The sequence below is a fragment of the Peromyscus eremicus genome, chromosome 8b (genome assembly GCF_949786415.1).
Source record: "Peromyscus eremicus chromosome 8b, PerEre_H2_v1, whole genome shotgun sequence".
Taxonomy (NCBI): domain Eukaryota; kingdom Metazoa; phylum Chordata; class Mammalia; order Rodentia; family Cricetidae; genus Peromyscus; species Peromyscus eremicus.
The window spans coordinates 36,570,071-36,590,267 of NC_081424.1; positions in this window are offsets into that span (position 1 = coordinate 36,570,071).

A 20,197-nucleotide genomic window follows, 5' to 3' on the forward strand; every position below is an offset into this window, starting at 1 on the left:
AAAAGAAAATAATAAAAAAGGAATCCTAAAAAAAAAAAAAAAACAAGAGGGATAGCTATCTTGGGGAACAACATCTGGTACTAACATCTGGTAACAACATCCACATGCACACGTGCACACACATCCTCACACACATGTGCAATCCCTACACACACACACACACACACACACACACACACACACACACACACACACACAATACACACACACCCCAAAAGAAGTAAAACTGGATTAAGAAATTACGAATTAAGTCTGTTCTCCCCACTTCATCTTTTGTTTAGTTTTTATCTATTTAATTTGAAAGTCGTTCTTAGCACTTTGGCAAGGACAGTGGAGTCACATCTTTATTTCCAACACGTGGAAAAAAGAATCTTACATCCAGAGCACGTGTGGGAAGCCAGAATCTGCCTCCCTCGTGTGTAGGACAGCCGAGTGGAGGCAAGCAAGAGGCAACACAGAACACAGAAAGCTGGTCGCCTGAAGTGAGGCCTGGATTCACAAAGACACAGTGTCTTCTGCAGGTTCCAGGGGAACCTATGTCCACAAGCTCCGCTAACTAGCCTTCCTATGCTATCGCGTGTCTCACCCACTGGGCTGCCCGCAGAGACCCAAAGTCTCTTCCCTTTGCCCCGTCACTTCTGTGAAAGTTTCTTGTTCATTGTCAAAGATGCTATGTCAGCTGGAATTCAAAGCTGCCACTTTGAGGCTTGTTTCCTGAGTGAATTTCATATATATCCGAAATACGCATGTAATAAACTTCTGTTTACGTTACTCTTCTTCCTCTGTCTTTTGTGATTACCTCCATTCCAATTATAAACCCGTGAGAGTAACTAACTTTCCCCATGTACAAACCTGCCTCAATCCATTCGGTGCCAAGGTACACAAGGCAACAACGGATGAGTGCAGAAGTCCTCAAAGTCAGGCTGGTTCTTCTTGTTATCTGTCTAGACTGTATGCTTGTTTCCCTGAGCTCACTGTGTGTACCTGGGAGATGGGACAAAGCCTCGGTGCAGACCTAGTGTGTTTAAGGAGTGAGGATGGGCTAGTTTCTTCCTCATGACCAGCTCTGAGTATCTTATCTGTCAGAGTATCTCCCTGGTCAGCTGTGTAGCACTGTCTTTTCCCCAAAGCTGCTTTCCTGAGCTGATAGCCCCTGGACCCAAGAGGTGACCTTGGTGAAATAATGATTAGGAGGCTGTCAGACATTGCCTGCTGCTGCTCTCCTTCATGGACGTCCCAGCGTTGTTCCAGATCCTCTGACATGTGCTCTGGACTCCTATGGTAATGGTCCAGTCAATGCACATGAGGCGAGAAGAGTCACCTGAAGGAACCCTTCTCCAGCCAGTTCCCTTCTCTGCTGACTCTGGGATGCAGTCCTTACCCAGGACTATTCCGAGTTCTGAGTGCCATCTATTTCCTTTCCTTGTGACATTTCTGGGCTCACTGATGACCATGAATATTTACTCACCATCTTCTGAGAGGCTAGAATTCCACCTGCCTCTTTATCTGCTCTACACATGGTGCACCGCTTAGTGATGTTTGTGAACTGACCTGGACTGACTCACTGCCAAGCTCATTATGAGGAACAAGGATGTTTCATTATGATAAACAATTATCTTTGTAAAATTTAAATATAAAAACATAATATACTAGAATAACTAAGTATAGTTAATACACAATAAGTACTTCATAAATGATCAGGAAATCAATAGTTGTTGGGTAACCAGTGAGGATACGCTGCCTGACTCTTGTAGAATTATTTCTTAGTACTGCGGATGTAATGTTCCTTTTCCAGGGAACAGAAGATGACTGACCGTCAGTTGTGACTAAATCTTTTAACGTATTTCGTTGTTGCTTGGGATTTTTTTTTTTTTTCATTTCAAAAATACTTTGTCTTGATTTGGACCAACTGTTTGCAGAAGTTTTGGTTGTGTGACTCGACTTTCTCATCCTGTTTTAACAGAAGTCTACATGCCTCAGGCAGCAAGATGATGACGGAGTGGGTACCGGTGCATTCCACCGAGCCTGAGGACCTGAGTTCAATCCCTCGTGTTCACATGAGAGAGGCAGGAAACTGACTCCTACAAGCTGTCCCACAAACGGCCCCTGACACATAATAAAAGTAAAAAGTTCCTTTAAAAATCATTTCATGCCCCTTTGATAGTCTAGGGAGAAAAAGGAGAAGTGCTCCCCTTGGATGAAGTTTCATTATTCCTATTTTCCCCTTCCTTATAAGGATGGAATAAATTTCCTTCAATTTGGCAAGCAACATATACTCCATGATTCGCAAATAATAAGCAAACTTTGTTACATGAGCATCTGGTACTTTAAACTGGTGTGTGAGTCTCAGTTAACAATAGGGAATACTTGTATTCTGTGAACTTACAAAAAGCTCAATTTTAAGCAGAGTGCTAATAAATATGTACAAAAGTTTGAAGTACCTGTATTTCTTTTTTTTTCAATTTTAAGTAAAATATTATCCAATCCCATTTAGTAAGAGTTTGGGGTTTTAGCCTTAAAATCACCAGGCACTAAACCCTGGGGGTGATAATTAGTGTAACTCTAAAGTTGTCATCCCTGACTGAAGCTTAACATTGGCATTTTGGGATGCTGACCTAAGAAAGGTTCCTGCTGGGTTTAGGTAACTCTGCAGAAGTTTGTCGGGAAGGTGAGTGGGGCTGTTCAGAACCACCGTTCAGAGAACACGGTGGACGGACCGGCCAGGTTCTGTGGCATTTAATGCATATTCCCACCTCTAAGCAGCGCTAACGAGAAATGTCCCCCATAAGCACGCGTTCATAAGCATGAACACTTGGTCCTCAGTTGGGTGCTCTTTAGGGAGGTGATAAAACCTTTATGAGGCACAGCCTTCCTAGAGGCGGTATATCCCTGGGGACACGCTTTGAGTGCTTGTAGCTTCTCTTCACCCCTGTTCGCTGTGCCGATGGAAGATGCGATCAGCCATGTTCGGATGGCTAAGGGAACCCCATTTTGTATTAGGCACCAATTTTAGTTACTGTTTGCCTCTGGCCTAAATTCCGGAAAGACAAGACAACCTTGGCTCCTTGCTCCCTCCCCAGAATGGTGTGACTGTTGTGGACTGATTAACTGCTTGCTCTGGCTTCTGTAAACTGGCTTTTTTCCGCTGTGGGCAGGGGGAGTAAATCAATTAAGTTGCTCATGTAGCTGTAAATTCTGCAGAAATGAAGTAATGGTGGTTGTTTGACTTTAAAATGAAAGCCTTCCTTCAGCTCCTTCAGAGCAGCATGTCTCTGATTTGGCTTAGAGACTGCAGCCCTGCTAGCATTTTTAATAAATTTGGTTAGTTACAATCTGAATTGAGTCTGTAGGTCTTTCCTGGTGGTCTTGAACTCAATAACAATACCATGCCATTGATTTCCACCATAATGCGTGCTTTATCCCTTTGTAATCATAAACCAAAATAAACACGATCTCCCTTAAGTTGCTTTTGGTATGTTATTACAGTAACAGAAAAGTAACCAACACACATATTTGGAGGTAGATCTTATAATTTCCATCTTACAGAAGGAATAACAAAGGCCACATAATACAAACTGTTTTTCTGATCTCTGTACTTCTTTAGGCTTAAACTGTCATTTTGTGTTTAATTTTATTCATGTTATGTTAGTCCCAGCCTCCACTTAGGAGAGAACAAATTACCCTCCCCATTAACAGCAACAGTTACCCTGGACACTCCCCAGGTAGGAACTTAGAAATGCCTTTATTTTGTGGCTGAAGGATCAGATAAATGAAATTGAGACAACTTCAAATATTTTTCTGTCTCCTCTGCAGATGAGACCATCTTAGTCTTCTTGAGGCTTTGTATTAAAATACTATAACTCAGATTGCTTATAGCATAGTTTTTTTTCCCTCACAGTTCTGAAGCTGGAAGTCCTATATATGTGCCTCTGATTTGGCTTAGAGACTGCCAAATAGGCAGATGTTTGTGAACTGACCTGGACTGACTCATTACCAAGCTCATTATGAGGAACAAGGATGTTTCATTATGATAAACAATTATGTTTGTAAATTTTAAATATAAAAACATAATACACTAGAATAACCACTTCGAGGCTTACTTATTTCCTGGGTGAATTTTATATATATATATCTGAAATACACATGTAATAAACTTCTGTTTACGTTACTCTTCTTCCTCTGTCTTTTGTGATTACCTCCATTCCAATTATAAACCCGTGAGAGTAGCTAACTTTCCCCATGCGCAAACCTGCCTCAATCCATTCGGTGCCAAGGTACACAAGGCAACAATGGATGAGTTCAGAAGTCCTCAAAGTCAGGCTGGTCCTTCTTGTTATCTGTCTAGACTGTATGCTTGTTTCCCTGAGCTCACTGTGTGTACCTGGGAGGTGGGACAAAGCCTCAGTGCAGACCTAGTGTGTTTAAGGAGTGAGGAAGGATAGTTTCTTCTTCGTGGCCAGGTGTGATGTCAAGGGAGAAGTAATAGGTTGCCTCCCTGGTGAAGGCCTACTTCCATGGTCAAGGATACTGCATCCCTCTGCACAGATGGGCTGAATGACTCTCTACAGTCTCTTTTTCAAGGGCATGAATCTCATTTTGGAGGGCCACATCCATATGACCTAATTACCTCTTAAGAGCCCCACCTTTCTACCCTCCTCCCCTCAGCACTGGACTTACAGACATGCGTCTCTGTACCCAGGGAATAAGTGGAAATAAAGAAGATGGATAACAATAGATGAAAAGAAGGCTGATCTTGTTATTTATGTTTCTTACTTTCCTTACTCTTCATTTATGTTTTGAAACATTCTGGAAGCGATCTTTAAACATTGCTATAATTTTTTAATGTAAAATATACCGGGCACATAGACCTGTAAAAATAACCAACTTTTACTATTTTAAGGAGAATGCAGTGACCTTGGTTGAGAAAACCTGAGGGGCTGGGGAGGCAGCTCAGAGGGGAAAATACACAGGGATGAAGGCTTGAGTTCAGATCTCGGTACCCGCGTTAAATCTGGGTACAGCGTGCCTGTCTGTAAGCTCAATGCTAGGGAGGTGCTAGAAGGTGAGGCATAGAAAGGTAGGAGCCCCGGAGTTACTGGCCAGCTCATCTGGCCACACTGACGAGCTTTAGGTTTAAGGAGAGACTCTCTATCGAAAAGTTAGATATAAAGTGATAGAGGAAGACAGCGAGTGCACACATATGCACACATACAGTCACTCAAATGCACTCACACCAAGACACAGCACACAGACATGCACACGTACAAAGACACACGACCACACCACACATATGAAGAGAAAAATAGGTGCTCTATGACCTTCCCCTTTCTCTCTCCACACTTCCCTGCGCTTCCCACACGGTGCTTTGGGATTGCAGCAGCAAGGATGCTGTCCCCAGCTACTTTGGCCTTCCAGTTGTCCTCGGCCATTGTTGACTTTTCCTACGCAGTGCGGCTCCCTTTTACTGTGAAATCAAGTTGAAGGTGCCGTCTGCTTCCTTTATTGACCTAACCAACTCCTCGAGGGGGCCTTCCTCTTCCCTCTCAAAGTATAGGCCATTGTGAACTTTGTGTTCATCATTTCTTTGCTTTTATTTTTATTTCCACAAAAAAGTCATCTCCCCACAAATGGTGTTTGATTCTGCATCTCTGTCAAAGTGTACGTTCTTTAGTTAGTTCTCTGTGACTTGTGAATTTAGAATCTCCCATCCCTCACTCGATGTTCCATTTCCTTCCTTGCTACTAGTTTGGAAATTATATATTCGATTTCTCTGTATTCACTAGTTATTTTAGAAACTTTAATGTGCATATTTCATTGACCAGGTCTCAACTTAAATCCAGGGTTTACTTTCCCTTTAAACCGTGGACTCTTAAAATCGTTATCCTCATTGTCTCTTTCCCATTTTAATGCTATTTTTAGTCAACATTTCAGTTATGTCTTATTTTTATACTTACAGAAAATGGGCACTGTTGGCTTTTGTTATTTCATGTAATCAGTGACTGCTTAGGTTTAGCTGTGTGCTTACAGGTTTTTTGGGTTTTTTTGTTTGTTTGTTTGTTTGTTTGTTTGACTCACCACTTCTTTTTCAGGTATGAGATATTCCTCCGGGATGTTTTCCTGCTAGAAGAAAATAGTCTAGACATTTTTGTGATGTGAATCTAGTTAGCTTCTTGATTTGATTGAGACATGCCTAATAGATTAGTAGAGCACACTTCTGGGGTGCATTCTGAGGTGTTTTTGAGGATGGTTGACTAAGGGTGAAAACCAACCCGAATGTGGACAACATATCCACGAAGTCTGGAGCCTGTATGGAACACAAAGAGGGAAGTGGAGGGAGCCATCCAACAGACTATTCTGCTTACTGACTGCCCCGAGGTGAGCAACTGCTCCAGCACATTGAGTTATCTTCCTCACCAGAGCCTGAGCAAGCAAAGTCTTTCCTTCTTTGTAATTGTGCAGGTGTTTGCTGCAGTGATGAACCTGCTAAGGCAGTGTTTTAACGAGAATATATTGCTAGCTGGGTCTGACTTTGCTGGCAATGTCTTTATTTTACCCTTGTTTTATTAAGTTTGTTTTAGTACTTTCAAGATACAAGGTCAGTCTTTTGACTTCCACTCTCGATTTAGAGAGAGCAGTTGCTAATCTAGTTGTTAGTTGTTAATCTTTGGAAGGATTTTATTATTGTTATCATTATCACCATCATCAATATCATCATCATCATCACCACCATCATCATCATCAGGCTACTTTTGGATGTTCTTTTTTTCCCAGATACTTCTCTTTGTTTTAATATATCTATAGGTATAGATTTCTTTTTATTTACTTTTATATAAACTGAAGACATGACCCCTCCAAGGCATGGTTGAGGGGCAGGTTTTTATTGTGGATATGAGAGAGAAAACATCCAGAAGCATCTAGAAGAGTCCAGAGAAGGGAGAGAAAGTAGACTGAACATGGCCAGCAGATTGGGCCTGGCCAGGAGAGGAGAGAGAAGGGGGAAGAGCGAGAGAAGAAGACAAAGAAAGAAGAAGCTCAAGAGAGAGGGGCGGAAAAGGGAGGATAGCCAAAATAGCAGGGTTATAAGGACAAGGGAGAGGGGACAGGGAAGCCCATGACCTGGGGGAAGTTTAGGGTAAGGGGCTGGGTGAGAAAAGCCAGGATGCTAGCATGAACTTTGAAATGTGTAACAGGAACTTGTGGTACTGAGGGAGCCTGGAGGCCAGCGTGGGCTTTGGTATGCTAATAGGTGCCAGAGATAGCCATTTGTCCCTTCTGCCAGTGATAAGTGAACTGGCTAGTTTGGTGCAGGTGAACCAGCTTCTTGAGTTCCTGAAGAATGCTTGCTTCTGTCTATCTGCCAGAACTTGGGGAAGTGAAGTTTCCTTGGGCTCTGACAACCTTGCCTAATATTCCTTGGAGTCACTGAATCTGACAGTTGGCATCTTCTGCCAGCTGCAAACATCTCCCATCCAACAATTATCTCCTTAAAAATTTTCTCTGTGGCTGGAGACAGTTCAGTGGTAGAATGCGAATTTGGCATACATGAGACCCTTGGTCCAGCCCACCAACCAACCAACCAAACAAGTAAATGTATCTGTCCTATTATAGTAGCACATTCTGAAAAACTAATTAGAAACACTGAGTTTTCTCATTCCATGCCCCAACATTCCAACTTATTTTTTCTGATTCTTGTCGCATGACCTTTCTGTCTATGTTCAGCTATTCTTCCTTTAAAAAAAGTTTGTCTTTAGTTTATGTATACCTGAATGTATGTTCATGCACCACATGTATACAGAGCCCTCGGAGTGTTGCTGGAGAATTTCTCTCCAGCTCCCGCCACCAAGTCCCGCCAGTCCCAGAGCCCACTTATAAAATAAACACACAGACTCTTACATTATTTAAACTGCTTGGCCATTAGCTCAGGCCTGTTATTGTCTAGCTCTTACTCTTATATTTAGCCCATTTCTATTAATCTTTACTTTGCCACATGGCTCATGGCTTACTGGTACCTTACATCTTCCTTGTCCTGATGGCGGCTGGCAGTGTCTCTCTCTCAGCCTTCCACTTCCCAGAATTCTTTTCCTTGTCCCGCCTATACTTCCTGCCTAGCCAATGGCCAATCAGTGATTTATTTACTGACCAATCAGCAACACACTTGACATACAGACCATCCCACAGCACTTCCCCTTTTCTTTTCTTAAAAAGGAAGGTTTTAACTTTAACATAGTAAAATTACATATAACAAAACAATTATCAAGCAAGAATTACAGTTACAATATTAAAGAAGAGATCCTATCTATCTTATATTTGTAAGTTTAAGGTTTTATATCTAACTTATCTTTTATTATAACTAAGGAAAATTGTAAGTAATCTAGTCTTTAACCACATCAAAGACCTCAGAAGGATATATTACTACCTGAGAAATGGAGAAGGATATAAGCAACTTTTAGGAGTCTTGTAGGGTAGACAGAGACAGCTGGCAGCCTGGACAGTCATTCAAAGTTCTCTTGTAAAGTTGGGGCATCTGTCTTCAGCCCACAGGCCTAGAGTCTCTTATTCACTTTTCTCTGTGTCCTGTAGAATGTCTGGCAGTTTTCTCTGCAAAGCAGGAACCTGAAGGACCATTTTGTCAAGCAAAGTTCAGTGGTCACCTTTGTATGGGTCCTGCATGTCCAGTTGATCAGGCAGTCCAGGCAAGAACAGTTTCTTGCCCAAATGGCTATTTTTGTCAAGGTGAAGATAAACTCCGTATGGAGTGTCTTCGATGCCCATCCTCCTCTCTGAAGTAAATCGGTGCTGTCAGGAGCAGACATGTCTCACTGTCCAGAAAGTCTAAATTTTTAAAACATTTTAAATGCCATATTCTGTAGGTCTTTGAAGTGTTTGAAGACTACCTATCTATCTGAAATATAACTATGTATACCTAAAAGACTTAACTAACATGGCTATAAATATGATTATCATAGATGACTAATTATTAATCTATTTTTTAATTATCCATTATAATTTTAAATGAGTTACATAAACATAATACCTCAAACAAGAATAGAAATATATATACAGTATAACAAAATTAAGTTTAAATTTGTATCAATAAACTAAAATCTATAGCAATGTAAAACATTTTAAACAAGTTGTTACTCTTTAAAAGTAGGTTCATTAATCTACCCTTTCATCCTATCATATCTAAACTATCCCCCTTTTTGTTTTAGAAAGAGATTGTATTTATAATCAACCTGCTTTAAATAAAAATATTGGTTTTTGTCTGTCCCACATCAGAGGGCTCTTCTGATTTGGGACATAAGAATCTCTTAACCATTTTTTTTTTTTTGAGCAATATGTCTGGGTTTAGAGGGGGAGTGAGCCAATTCCATCTCCAAAGCCAGCTTGGTATATTTGGGAATTTGGGCGTAGCTTCTCTTACTACTTCCTGCTGGAGGGGGGCGCTGTATCTTCTGGAGACAGAAAGAAAATTTTAGGATCATGGAGTAGTCCGTGAGGCTGTATATCTGAGCCAGTTGACTTGAAACCATTCTGGATGTTGAATCATCTGGGCCATGGTGTCATTGGAGACCTTTCAGGGGGTCTTGGCTGGTCAAACCTGATGTATCTTAATCTGGAACAAATCCATAGTCTCTGGCTTTCTGTGGAAACAAGAGCAGAGACTCTTTTCCAAAGCAACATATCCTTATATCCAAATTTTGAAGTCAAGGTACCTTTAAAATATACATTTTGGCATAACTCAACAGCTTTTACAATCAAATGTTTTTCTGCAGTTACGAATATCAAAGAGAACATAATCCAGATTCTCTGTGTGGTAGTCATCTTTACGTGGCTTATTTTTTTATATTAGCTTGAGCCTATTCCTTTTAAACTGCAGCCTTCTAAGCCTGAAACGGCACAGTGGCTGCTGGCTCCGCCCACTTCAGCTTCCCAACATGGCGGTGGTCCGCTTTCTGCCAGCTCTGGGAGCCATAACTCTCAGAAATAGTGGGTCTACACTTTTACCAAAGTAGCGTGTAGCCCAGAAACTTTTTTTTTTGTTTTGTACTAGCAAAGGCTAAATCCACCACATAGCTTAATGTGTTACTTGCAGAGGCCTCATTCCTACCATACTGCAGGTCGAGAGTGCACACTAGGAACCCGCCAGTAGCTCAAACCGGCAGCTGCTGCTCATTTGAGAGAGACAATTAGGAAGCTGTTTTTAGTTCCGTTTTAGAATCTTTTTTCTAAGTTTTTAGGTGGAAACTCTTGCCACCACGTTGGACGCCATTTGTTGCTGGAGAATTTCTCTCCAGCTCCCGCCACCAAGTCCCGCCAGTCCCAGAGCCCACTTATAAAATAAACACACAGACTCTTACATTATTTAAACTGCTTGGCCATTAGCTCAGGCCTGTTATTGTCTAGCTCTTACTCTTATATCGGAGACCAGAAGATGAAGTTGGAGTCCCCAGCCTGAAGGCTTCTGAGCCACCATATGGGTTCTGGGAATTGAACCTGGGTCCTCTGGAAAAGCAGCCAATGCTCTTAACTACTGAGCTATATCTCCAGTCCCAATCATATATTTCTTAGAGTAGAAAGAAGAAAATGACTTCAAAATCTAATCTCACCCATCAGTTAAGAGCATGCATAGAGCTCTGTTAATGTTATATTATTATTTATGTTCTATTATTCAGAAAACTGCCAAAGAGTGTGTTTATGAATGGGGTCTCAGGTGATGGAAGAATTATTTTTCTAGTATAGTTTTTCTAAAACCACACTAAATTCATAGTGAAATCCTTATCATGTTACTGGGTTCACTTCCCACATTTTGTTCCTTAAATCATTGTCACAGGGACTGTTAGAATGAAAGTCAAAACAAACAAAACACGTTAGGTGGTAGTTGTCAGTTCCCCATGGATAGTAATTATCTTCTCTGTGCTTACTCCTTGCTTCATGAGAAAAGACCTCTCAAGTCCTCAGGTCAATCATTCATATAATGGCCTGTCTGAGTTAGTAAAAATAAGTAATGGTAATACCTCATGTTTGCAAAAGTCAAACTATTCTTCTCCTTAGAAAGGCTCTGCTGAGGTTTAGGTTTCTGAGACTGTTACGCATCGTTTTACAATTTTCTTTGAAAACATGGTTATAGAACTCAACACAGTCGTGAAGCTATGTACTTCACTGAAGTAGCTTCTTCTTCGAGTCAGGGATAACCCTGGGTGGATATTGTTACTGTGGGTCATAGGGTTAAGTGGCTTGGTAAAGGCCACGATAGTGTCAGAGCCTGGACACCGTCTGTGTCAGAATGTCCTACTTCGTTACAGCATGTGGAGGCATGTTTTAAAGTCTCCAGTGTTATGTGGATCCCCTACAGATAGCCTATAGATTGACCTTCTAATTTTGTAAAGGGAAAAACTAGGAGGTAGAGAAGTTAGAAGAACAGTCAAAAACTACACAGTCATCAGAGTGTAGCTCTTTCAACCCCCAAGTCTTGGTTGTTTCTTTGTGCAAATCTATAATTGATAATTTGTGGACTGTGAGTTGAAACATTATTTATTTATTCTCCTTTTCTTGGAAATAGATTCTCTTCTCATATATATTCTGATGACAGTTTCCCCTCCCTCTACCCTTCCCAGTGCCTCTCCCCCTCCCCTTTCCTCCCCTCCGGATCCACTCCTTTTCTGTCTCTCAGTAGCAAGGCAGGCTTCTAAGGGATAACAACCAAACATGATAAAATAAAATATCATAAGATAGAAACAAAAACCGTCACACTGAGGCTGGACAAGGAAGCCCCACCGAAGGAAAAGAGGCCCAGGGGCATGTGTGACAATCAGAGGCTCACCCGTTCTCACATTCAGATGTCCCATAAAAATACTAAGCTGAAAGTTGTAACATACCCAGAGGACCTGGTGCAGACCTGTATAGGTCCTATGCCCGCGGTTGCAGTCTCTGTGAGTTTATATGAGCCTTGCTGAGTTCATTCAGAAGGCCTTGTTCTCCTGGTGTCCTCCATTTCCTCTGACTCTTACACTCTTTCTGCCTCTGAGGGGAGGGGTTTGATAGATACATCCCATTTATGTCTGGATGCTCTAAGGACTCTCTCTCTCTCTCTGCTCAATGTCTGGCTGTGGGCATCTGTGTCTGTTCCCATCTACTGTAGGAGGAAGCTTCTCTGAGAATGACTGAAGAAGGCACTGATCTATGAGGATAGCAGAATCTTGTAGTCAGTTTATTGATACCTTTTTTCTTTTTCTTTTTTTTTTTTAAGACCACTAGTATTTGGTTTTACCTCAGTTCTCTGGGCTCTCTGGTTCTTGGTCAACCAAGCAGTGTTGGGCATGGTTTCCATCTTGTGGAGTGGACCTTAAGTCAAATCAGACATTGGCTACTCCCACAAGTTCTGTGCCACAAGACTTGGGGCTGGGTTGTTTGTGTTCCTCTTTTGGTAGCCTACAGAGTATCTTCTTGCACCGAAGACACTAGAACGTAGGGTTGAAGGCTCCACGTAGGCACCAGCTGGACTTCTCCATGTTTAATGATTTGTGTGACTGTTGTCCTCAGCAATGGGGCCTTGCTGTCAGTCTGTGGAGAGCAACCCATTTGTCTTAGCCACAGGCTGCGTTGTTCGGGGATTTCCACAGGGCCCTTTGGTCAGCAACTCAAGTTGAAAACAACCCAGTCCCAGTACTGGAACCCTTGTTTGGTGACAAGAGATGGCTAGTTGGGACTCCATCTCCCCTCTCATTAGGAGACCTCGTTAGGATTGCCTTTGAGTAGAAAAATTTTTAATAAAAAAACATACATACTTTGGACAGGTTTGATGCAGGGGTGTGTGCCACCCAACAGTGATAATAATCTTGTAAAGAAATGGGAAAGTAATGCTGGGCTGAAACTCAGCACCCTGGCCTTCTTCCCTGGAGGCCCACCTGCCATAGGAAAGATAATCAACATTCCTTCTTACTCCTCCTGGCCTTCCCTAAGACTGCTGCATGTGCAGGACTGCTTAGCCGACGTGAGATTTCCACCCTCTTCACTTGTTTAACTGTCATTTTTCTTTCAGACCCCAGCTCAAAACATGACTTCCTCGGGCTTACCTTCCTGAGCCTCCAAGGCTGGGCAAATGCTTTACTAGGTCCGTATAACACACTGCCTGACCTTCGGACTATGAATCACAAATATAATTATGTTCATATTTATGGGCTTTGATTAAAGCTCACGCTACTAATAGTCGGGAAATTCCTTGAGGTTGGGCCTCAGATGGGGCCCTTGCATATCCCCCTGTTGTATTTATCTCAGCATGTTCCATATTGGGAAGGTGTTTCATCATCTATCATCTATTTATTGCATGATGGATAAACAAATTCAGCTGCTGCACGAATCCTAATTGGTCTTAATAAAAACCCGGAGCCAGATATTGGTGTAGATGCTGAAAGATCAGTGAGACAAAGGAACAAGCCACAGCCACCTCTCACCTCACCAACTCCTCAGCCAAAAGGACACCAAACTCTTGCCTCCTCCCACTTTATATTCCTTTCTCTGCCCAGCCATATCACTTCCTGTCTCAACCTTCCTAGTGCTGGGATTAAAGGCATGTGACTCCCAAGTACTGGGAGTAAAGGTGTGAGCCATCACCACCTGGGTCTATTTCTCTTTTAGAATGGGTTAATCTCGTGTAGTCCAGGGTGGCCTTGAACTCACAGAGATCTGTCTGCCTCTGACTCCCAAGTGCTAGGATTAAAAGTGTGTGCCACCACTGCCTGGCCTCTGTGGCTAACTCTGTGGCTGGCTCTGCCCTCTGATCTTCAGACAAGCTTTATTTGTTAGAGCACATACAAAATATCAACACTTAGGCTAATAAAAAACTAAACACCTACTAGTGCTTTTTGATAGGCATTGTGGCAAGCTGCAGTAAGCTAAGGAGGTGTGTGGAAATCATCTGTGTTCTGGGATATTTGATCACACTGTGTAAAAATGTATCACTGTTTTACCTTGCCTGCCTAGTCACCTTCTGTTGGTTTGATAAAGAGCTGAATGGCCAATAGCTAGGCAGGAGAGGATAGGCAGGATTTCTGGGGAGAGAGAGAGGAACTCTGGGAAGAAAAGAGGCTGGAATTTGCCAGTGAGACATGGAGCAAGTTGGACATTCAGAGTGGAGAAGAGGTAAAGAGCCATGTGGCAAAACATAGAGTAATAGAAACTGGTTAATTTAAATTATAAGAGCCAGTTAGTTGGAAACACGGCTAACCCTAAAGCTAAGCTTTCATAATTAATCAGTCTCCATGTCATTATTTGGAGCCTGGAGGTCCAAAGAAAGCCCAACAAGAAAGACCTGTTATACTTAAGTAGTTTACTGTTTGGTGGGGAAAAAAAAGAAACACAGAGCATAGAGCTGGGGGTTCCACACACACAGCTGGGGAGCCTTGCCATTCTCCAGAGAGAAGGAAGCATTGTTGAATTGGCCAGGTGACAGAACACTGTTGAGCTGGGCGTGGAAAGGAGTGTTCAAAGCCGCCTTTGCAAACCCTGTGGACTTGTAAGCATGCACTTGCGTTAGGAGGGAGGTCAGTCTTGCTTTTCTTTTCTGAGTCATCGTCCTTGGCATGCAAATCCCTCTGTGGAGATTTGATTGCATAATAAATGAGTCCTTTTGGAAGATCAAATTTAAGTGAATGAGTGGGATTCCCCTTTACTTAATCCTTTCCCAAACCAAGTTGTTGATCCTTCACCTCTCCAGCTACCCCTCTTTAATGTCTCCAGCATATCAGTTTCACTCCCCACCGATGGTGATTCTGCCATTGACCAGCTCCTTACCTTCCTCCAGCCTTCTCATGGGCACTCTGTCAGCTTGCCTTTCCCAAGGTGAGCATCTGTGTTTCTCTCTTGCTTAAAGCCTTTCAAGGTCCTGTTAGCAGCCTGGACATGGAGCCCTGGGAGTCTAGGCTGCTCTGTCCTTTCTCCATCTTCCAAATCCTTCATCCTTCACTTACATTCTGAGCCTGCCATATGAAATATCTGGCTGAGGCAGCTCAGCCCTGAGGTCATGACTGGCCTAGCATCTGCTACCAATGCCACCTTCTTACTTTACAGTCTCCATGCCATGGTTACCTCATCTTCTCTACTTGAAAGATGCCCGATTATCCTTTAAGCTATGATTTAATTATTGCTTTCTCTTATGACATCATCATACCCTCCAAATCCTCACCAAGATGCCAATAATTTACATTACCTTCTGGCTTTACATGTCTGTCCCCATCATCACAGATTTTTTTTTTCTCATTGCTCCATCCAAGGGATTTTAATGGTTCTTGGGAAAAAAAGCTGTGCTAGGTAGTTTCTTTGGAAACAAAAATCAAACCACTGAGAACTCTCCAATTGATATTGAAAGCCTAATTAGGAACTAGATAGTAGATATTTAGTTTCTCTGAATAGAAAGTTCTCCATTGTGTGTATGGATATAGTTATAATGCAACTTACTTTGTCTATACTGTATAAAATAAGTTTCTGCTGGGCTTGTCAGGCTATCCTTTGATAGTTTCAATGTCTTTTGATAGGCTACACTGTAAATATTTGTTTAAGTGATATAACAGGCTAGATACTTGTTGACTTTAAAGAAAGTCTAGTCTTGGCTTTGCTCCTCAGTCCAGTCAACCCATCTCCCACCTGACTAATCTCACAAGCACTGAAAGTCTGAGAAAGCAGCTCATCAGAGGATGTTAAGGATCTTCCCACAACACTCACAGATTCTTATTTTGGATGGAGCCCTTTTACAACAGATAAATTTGTTTCCCTCAACGGTTCTTGATCAGGAAGACTCTGTGGAGAAGCATGTGTGCTCACTCATACAGGCAGACTCCCCACAAGAGCAGGGGGGATTCAGGAGCTGGTCTCTGCTCCCTACCACCTCGTCCCAGGAGGGCTGGGCTGTTTTAAGTGATTGAGGTGTATAAGGTAGATCTTCCCTCCTCATTTCTGACTGGTCATCTTAAACAAAGGGGAGGGAGCCCAACAGGCCCAGAGCTTCATGCAAGCTGAGAAAAGTCCAGGCCTTGGGTATGCCTGGGCAATGGGGGACAGCCTACCATTTCTTTGTCCTAGGTGAAGACATTAGAAGTTTGCCATCTTGTTTACCTGTGGCTTCTTTCCCTATCTGTCTGCCTGTTGGGATGCTTATGCCTTCAGACTGACAGGAATAAAACAATCAGGTTTATTAGGGTATGTAACACATGTCAAGTTGGAGAAAATACAATGAGAAATAACTAAGGCCAGAACCTGGTATGTGTTAGGTCCGAGGGCATGCAAAAAATGGTCTATGAAACCAGAAGCAAACTTTATTCCAGAAAAAAAATCTCCACAGGGCACATGAAGCTTATCATCTAGCTAAGACCACAGCCAGAGTTAGAGAATCTGAAACTCTGGTGAAGGGGGTGAATTTCAAGCCCCTTTTTATAGCAAAAAGTAAGAATCAGGCATGGGAATCAGTCACATAGAAACAACTATCAAAAATTAACTTTGGTCCAAGGCAGTTGTCAGCTATAAGGGGCAAAGGAGTTATTGTTAAAAGTTAACCCCTGATGTTGACAGAGGAGCTTGCTGTAAAGCAGAGAGCCCTTGTTAGGAGTAAACCCTTAGTTGTTGACAGGACTGATGGCTGTCAGCTTTTATTTTTTTTTTTTAGGCTTACAATTTTATATTTCTATATTCCTGGACCCTTTAGTATGTACCTTCCACCATGGAGTTAACATGGATGCCCTTGTCCTGCTTCCTTAGGCCGCTTCTTAGCTGTTGGATCCCAGGACCCCAGATCTGAGCACCCAAGTTTTCTCCTCCTGTTAACCCTTCCTCTTCTGAACACTACCACATCAACTTTCTTTTGCTGCTCTAACACATTGCCGCAAATATGGTAGTGTAAAGATACCGGTTTATAATCTGGTGGTTCTGAAAGGCAAGTCTGAACTGGGTCTCACTGGGGACAGGCAAACCCTGGAGGGACTCTGTTTCTTGGCCTCTTCAGCTCCTAGGAACTGCCCACAGTCCCCTGCTGTGTGGTCTAGCCTTCCATGTTCAAATCCAACACCCCCAGATCCTATTCACAGTGTGTTTCCCTGACTCCCTTTTCTGTCTCTCTCTTCTACTTTTAAGGTTAAATTGTGGCTACACTGGTTCCACTTGAGTGACTAATAATAATATCCCCATTTCAATGCTTTTTTTTCTTTACTATTATTCCTATGGTTAATTCATTTTTTATTAAAAATTTACTTCATATATTTTGATCATTTTCTTTTTTCTCTCCTAACTCCTCCCAGATCCTACCCACCTCCCTAAACCACTCAACTTCAAGTTCTCTCCCTCTTAAAAAAAAAAAAAGCAAAAGCAAAAGCAAAAAAATCCAAAAATCAAAACAAACTAAAAGAAAAATATTAAGACAAAAATACCAAAACAAAACAACAAACAACACACACACACACACACACACACACACACACACTCGAATCCTAGAGTCTGTTTTGTGTTGGTCAGCTACTCCTGGGCATGAGGCCTGCCCTGGAGTGTGGTTGAGACACTGGTAACACTGCATTGGAGAAATCTGATTTCTCCTTTCCCATCAGATATTAATTGTGAATAGTTTCTTGGTTAGGGACAGGATTGTATCCACTTCCCCTCTTAGTGCTGGTTTTGTCTGGTTTGAACCTGTGCAGGTCATGCTGTTGCTGTCTTTGTGAGTTCCTCTGTGCATCATCCTTGCTGTGTGTTGAAGATGCAGTTGTCTTGGGGTCGGCTACCACCCTTGGCTCTCATAATCTTTCTTTCTCCCCTTTGCATAGACCCCTGAATCTTTATGGGTCAAGGTTATTAATCAGTCAACATCTGCAAAAGCCTTTTTATTATGTGAGGAAATGATTCTAAGCATTAGTGTGTGTGTGTGTGTGTGTGTGTGTGTGTGTGTGTGTGTGTATTTGTGTGTGTGTGTATGTGTGTGTGTGTATGTGTGAGAGACACTGTTCTGTCTGCCATACTCATCGTTTCCATGATCGTTACCACTTTTTCTTACCTAGATACATTTAGTAGTCTAATTATTCACCATCCTTTGTCAATAAAATCATTAATTAAATAGATATTTATGGGTTGCTTTGGCTATAATGATTAGTTAAAATGTCTCTGATAAAAATCTAATGTATACAATGCATTGTTTTGCATACAATTTCAGAAACATGTAGAAGGTAATTCATTGAAGAGAGCTCAGGATAGAAAGGGATCAGAGAGGAGAATGTTCTGAAGTCATTCTTGAATAAGATAGGTGACTGTAAGGTGAGGAGAAGCAACATGGGACATTTCATGGAGAAAATGTAATTTTTCTACAAACCCCATGAGTTCTTATTTGGGATGGATCCCTATAACAACAGACAGATGGTGTTGTAGAATATTATTTTAAGATGTGTTACATTTGTTTATGCAGTGGTATATTTGTTTAATGATGCAAAGACGTATGGCATTCTTTTATGTTGCATTTGTTTAACTCTGTGAAGCTGTGTTACTTTGCCTGTCTAAAACACCCAATTAGTCTAATAAAGAGCCAAACAGCCAATAGCAAGGCAGGAGAAAGGAAAGGCAGGGCTGGCAGGCAGAGAGAGTAAATAGGAGGAGAAATCTGGGAGGAGAAGATCAAGGAGTGAGAAAAGAAGGGGCCAGCCGCTCAGCCACACAGTCAGACATAGAATAAGAAGGAAAGAAAAGATAAACAGAAATAGAAAAAGGTAAAAGCCCAGAGGCAAAAGGTAGACAGGATAATTTAAGAAAAGCTGGCTAGAAACAAGCCAAACTAAGGCCAGGCATTTCATAAGTAAGAATAAGACTCCATGTGTGCGATTATTTGGAAGCTGGGTGGTGGGCCCCGAAAGAGCCAAAGAATATAACAACCAACAGGAAGATGAACCTGAGATAAACGAACAGGTTTACTAACGCTTTTAACAGCCATTTGTGATGGCGAAGGAAATTCCATTTCATTCCAGGCCTACTTTGGCAGCCACAGGCCTCTGACCTAAATTCCTAAAAGCGATAACCTTTCACCCACCTCCCCTACACCGCACAACTGCTGTGAAATGATTAACCACTTGCTCTGACTTCTGTAAACACAGGTATTGCTGTGGGCAGGGGAAATGGCAGTTTCTGCGCAGCGTAGGAGTGAGACAGTTCCTCTCCCAGCTGGGGTAGGGAGTGGGGCAATTCATTCCTCAGGTAGCTGTAAATTCCACAGAAGTGGAGCAATTGCGGTGTTTATCTTTGAAAACCTTTCCCCCATCTGCTCTGGAATAGCATGTTTCTGATTTGGCTTAGAGACGACTGTCCTGCTAGTGGAAATAATATATTTGGTTAATTACCACCTGAATTGAGTCTGTGGTCTTTTCCCGGGGTCTTGAACTTCATAACACATGGTGCAGGAGGGGAATAGAATAAGGAGTGACTCAAAGCAGTGGTTTAGGATGCTGCTGGACACGGTACTGTTAAATGGGGCTGAGTTTGATCTAAACCTGTCCCTACTTGGGTGAGAAAGCTCGGTACAAAGTCACCTGTGCATATGAACTACACCCTAATATGTAAACATATTGTAACATAACCCGAGAACACACCTGGAATGAGCCGGAAGGGTGTGTGTGTGTGTGTGTGTGTGTGTGTGTGTATGTGTGTGTGTATTTATTAAATTGGTGCTACGGGAAAACAGACTCATGGATACAGGATAGGGTAGATCCAGTTGCAGAGTCCTTCCATTTTGCCCAGGAAAGATGGGGATTGACATACGCCATTCCATGCTGCCTGACTCAGTCTCCACCACCGAAGAGAGCACAACCCCCTTTCTCTCCCCTTTTAAGCAATCACATCGGGAGACAAGAAGCCACGCTCTAAGGTTTGTACCCCAAAGCTATTGGCTGAACAAACTCCCACAACACACACCCTAATAGCCAAAGCAACTGAGTGTCAGCCAGGTACACCGGCCATGTCTTGGTCAGTTAGAGACTGCTAACTGACCGGACAAATGCTCACATTAGCCAAAAGCCAACCACAGCCCATCAGGTCGTTTCTGGGTGTCACTTCCTTTTCTCTGGCTGTTGTCTAACTTATCCCCATGGTGGGATGGAGCAGGATGAGTCAGACATTTGGTAATGCTTCCTCACTCTACAACCTTTTCTTGGCCTAAATCAACTGTGTTAAGTTTAATTGA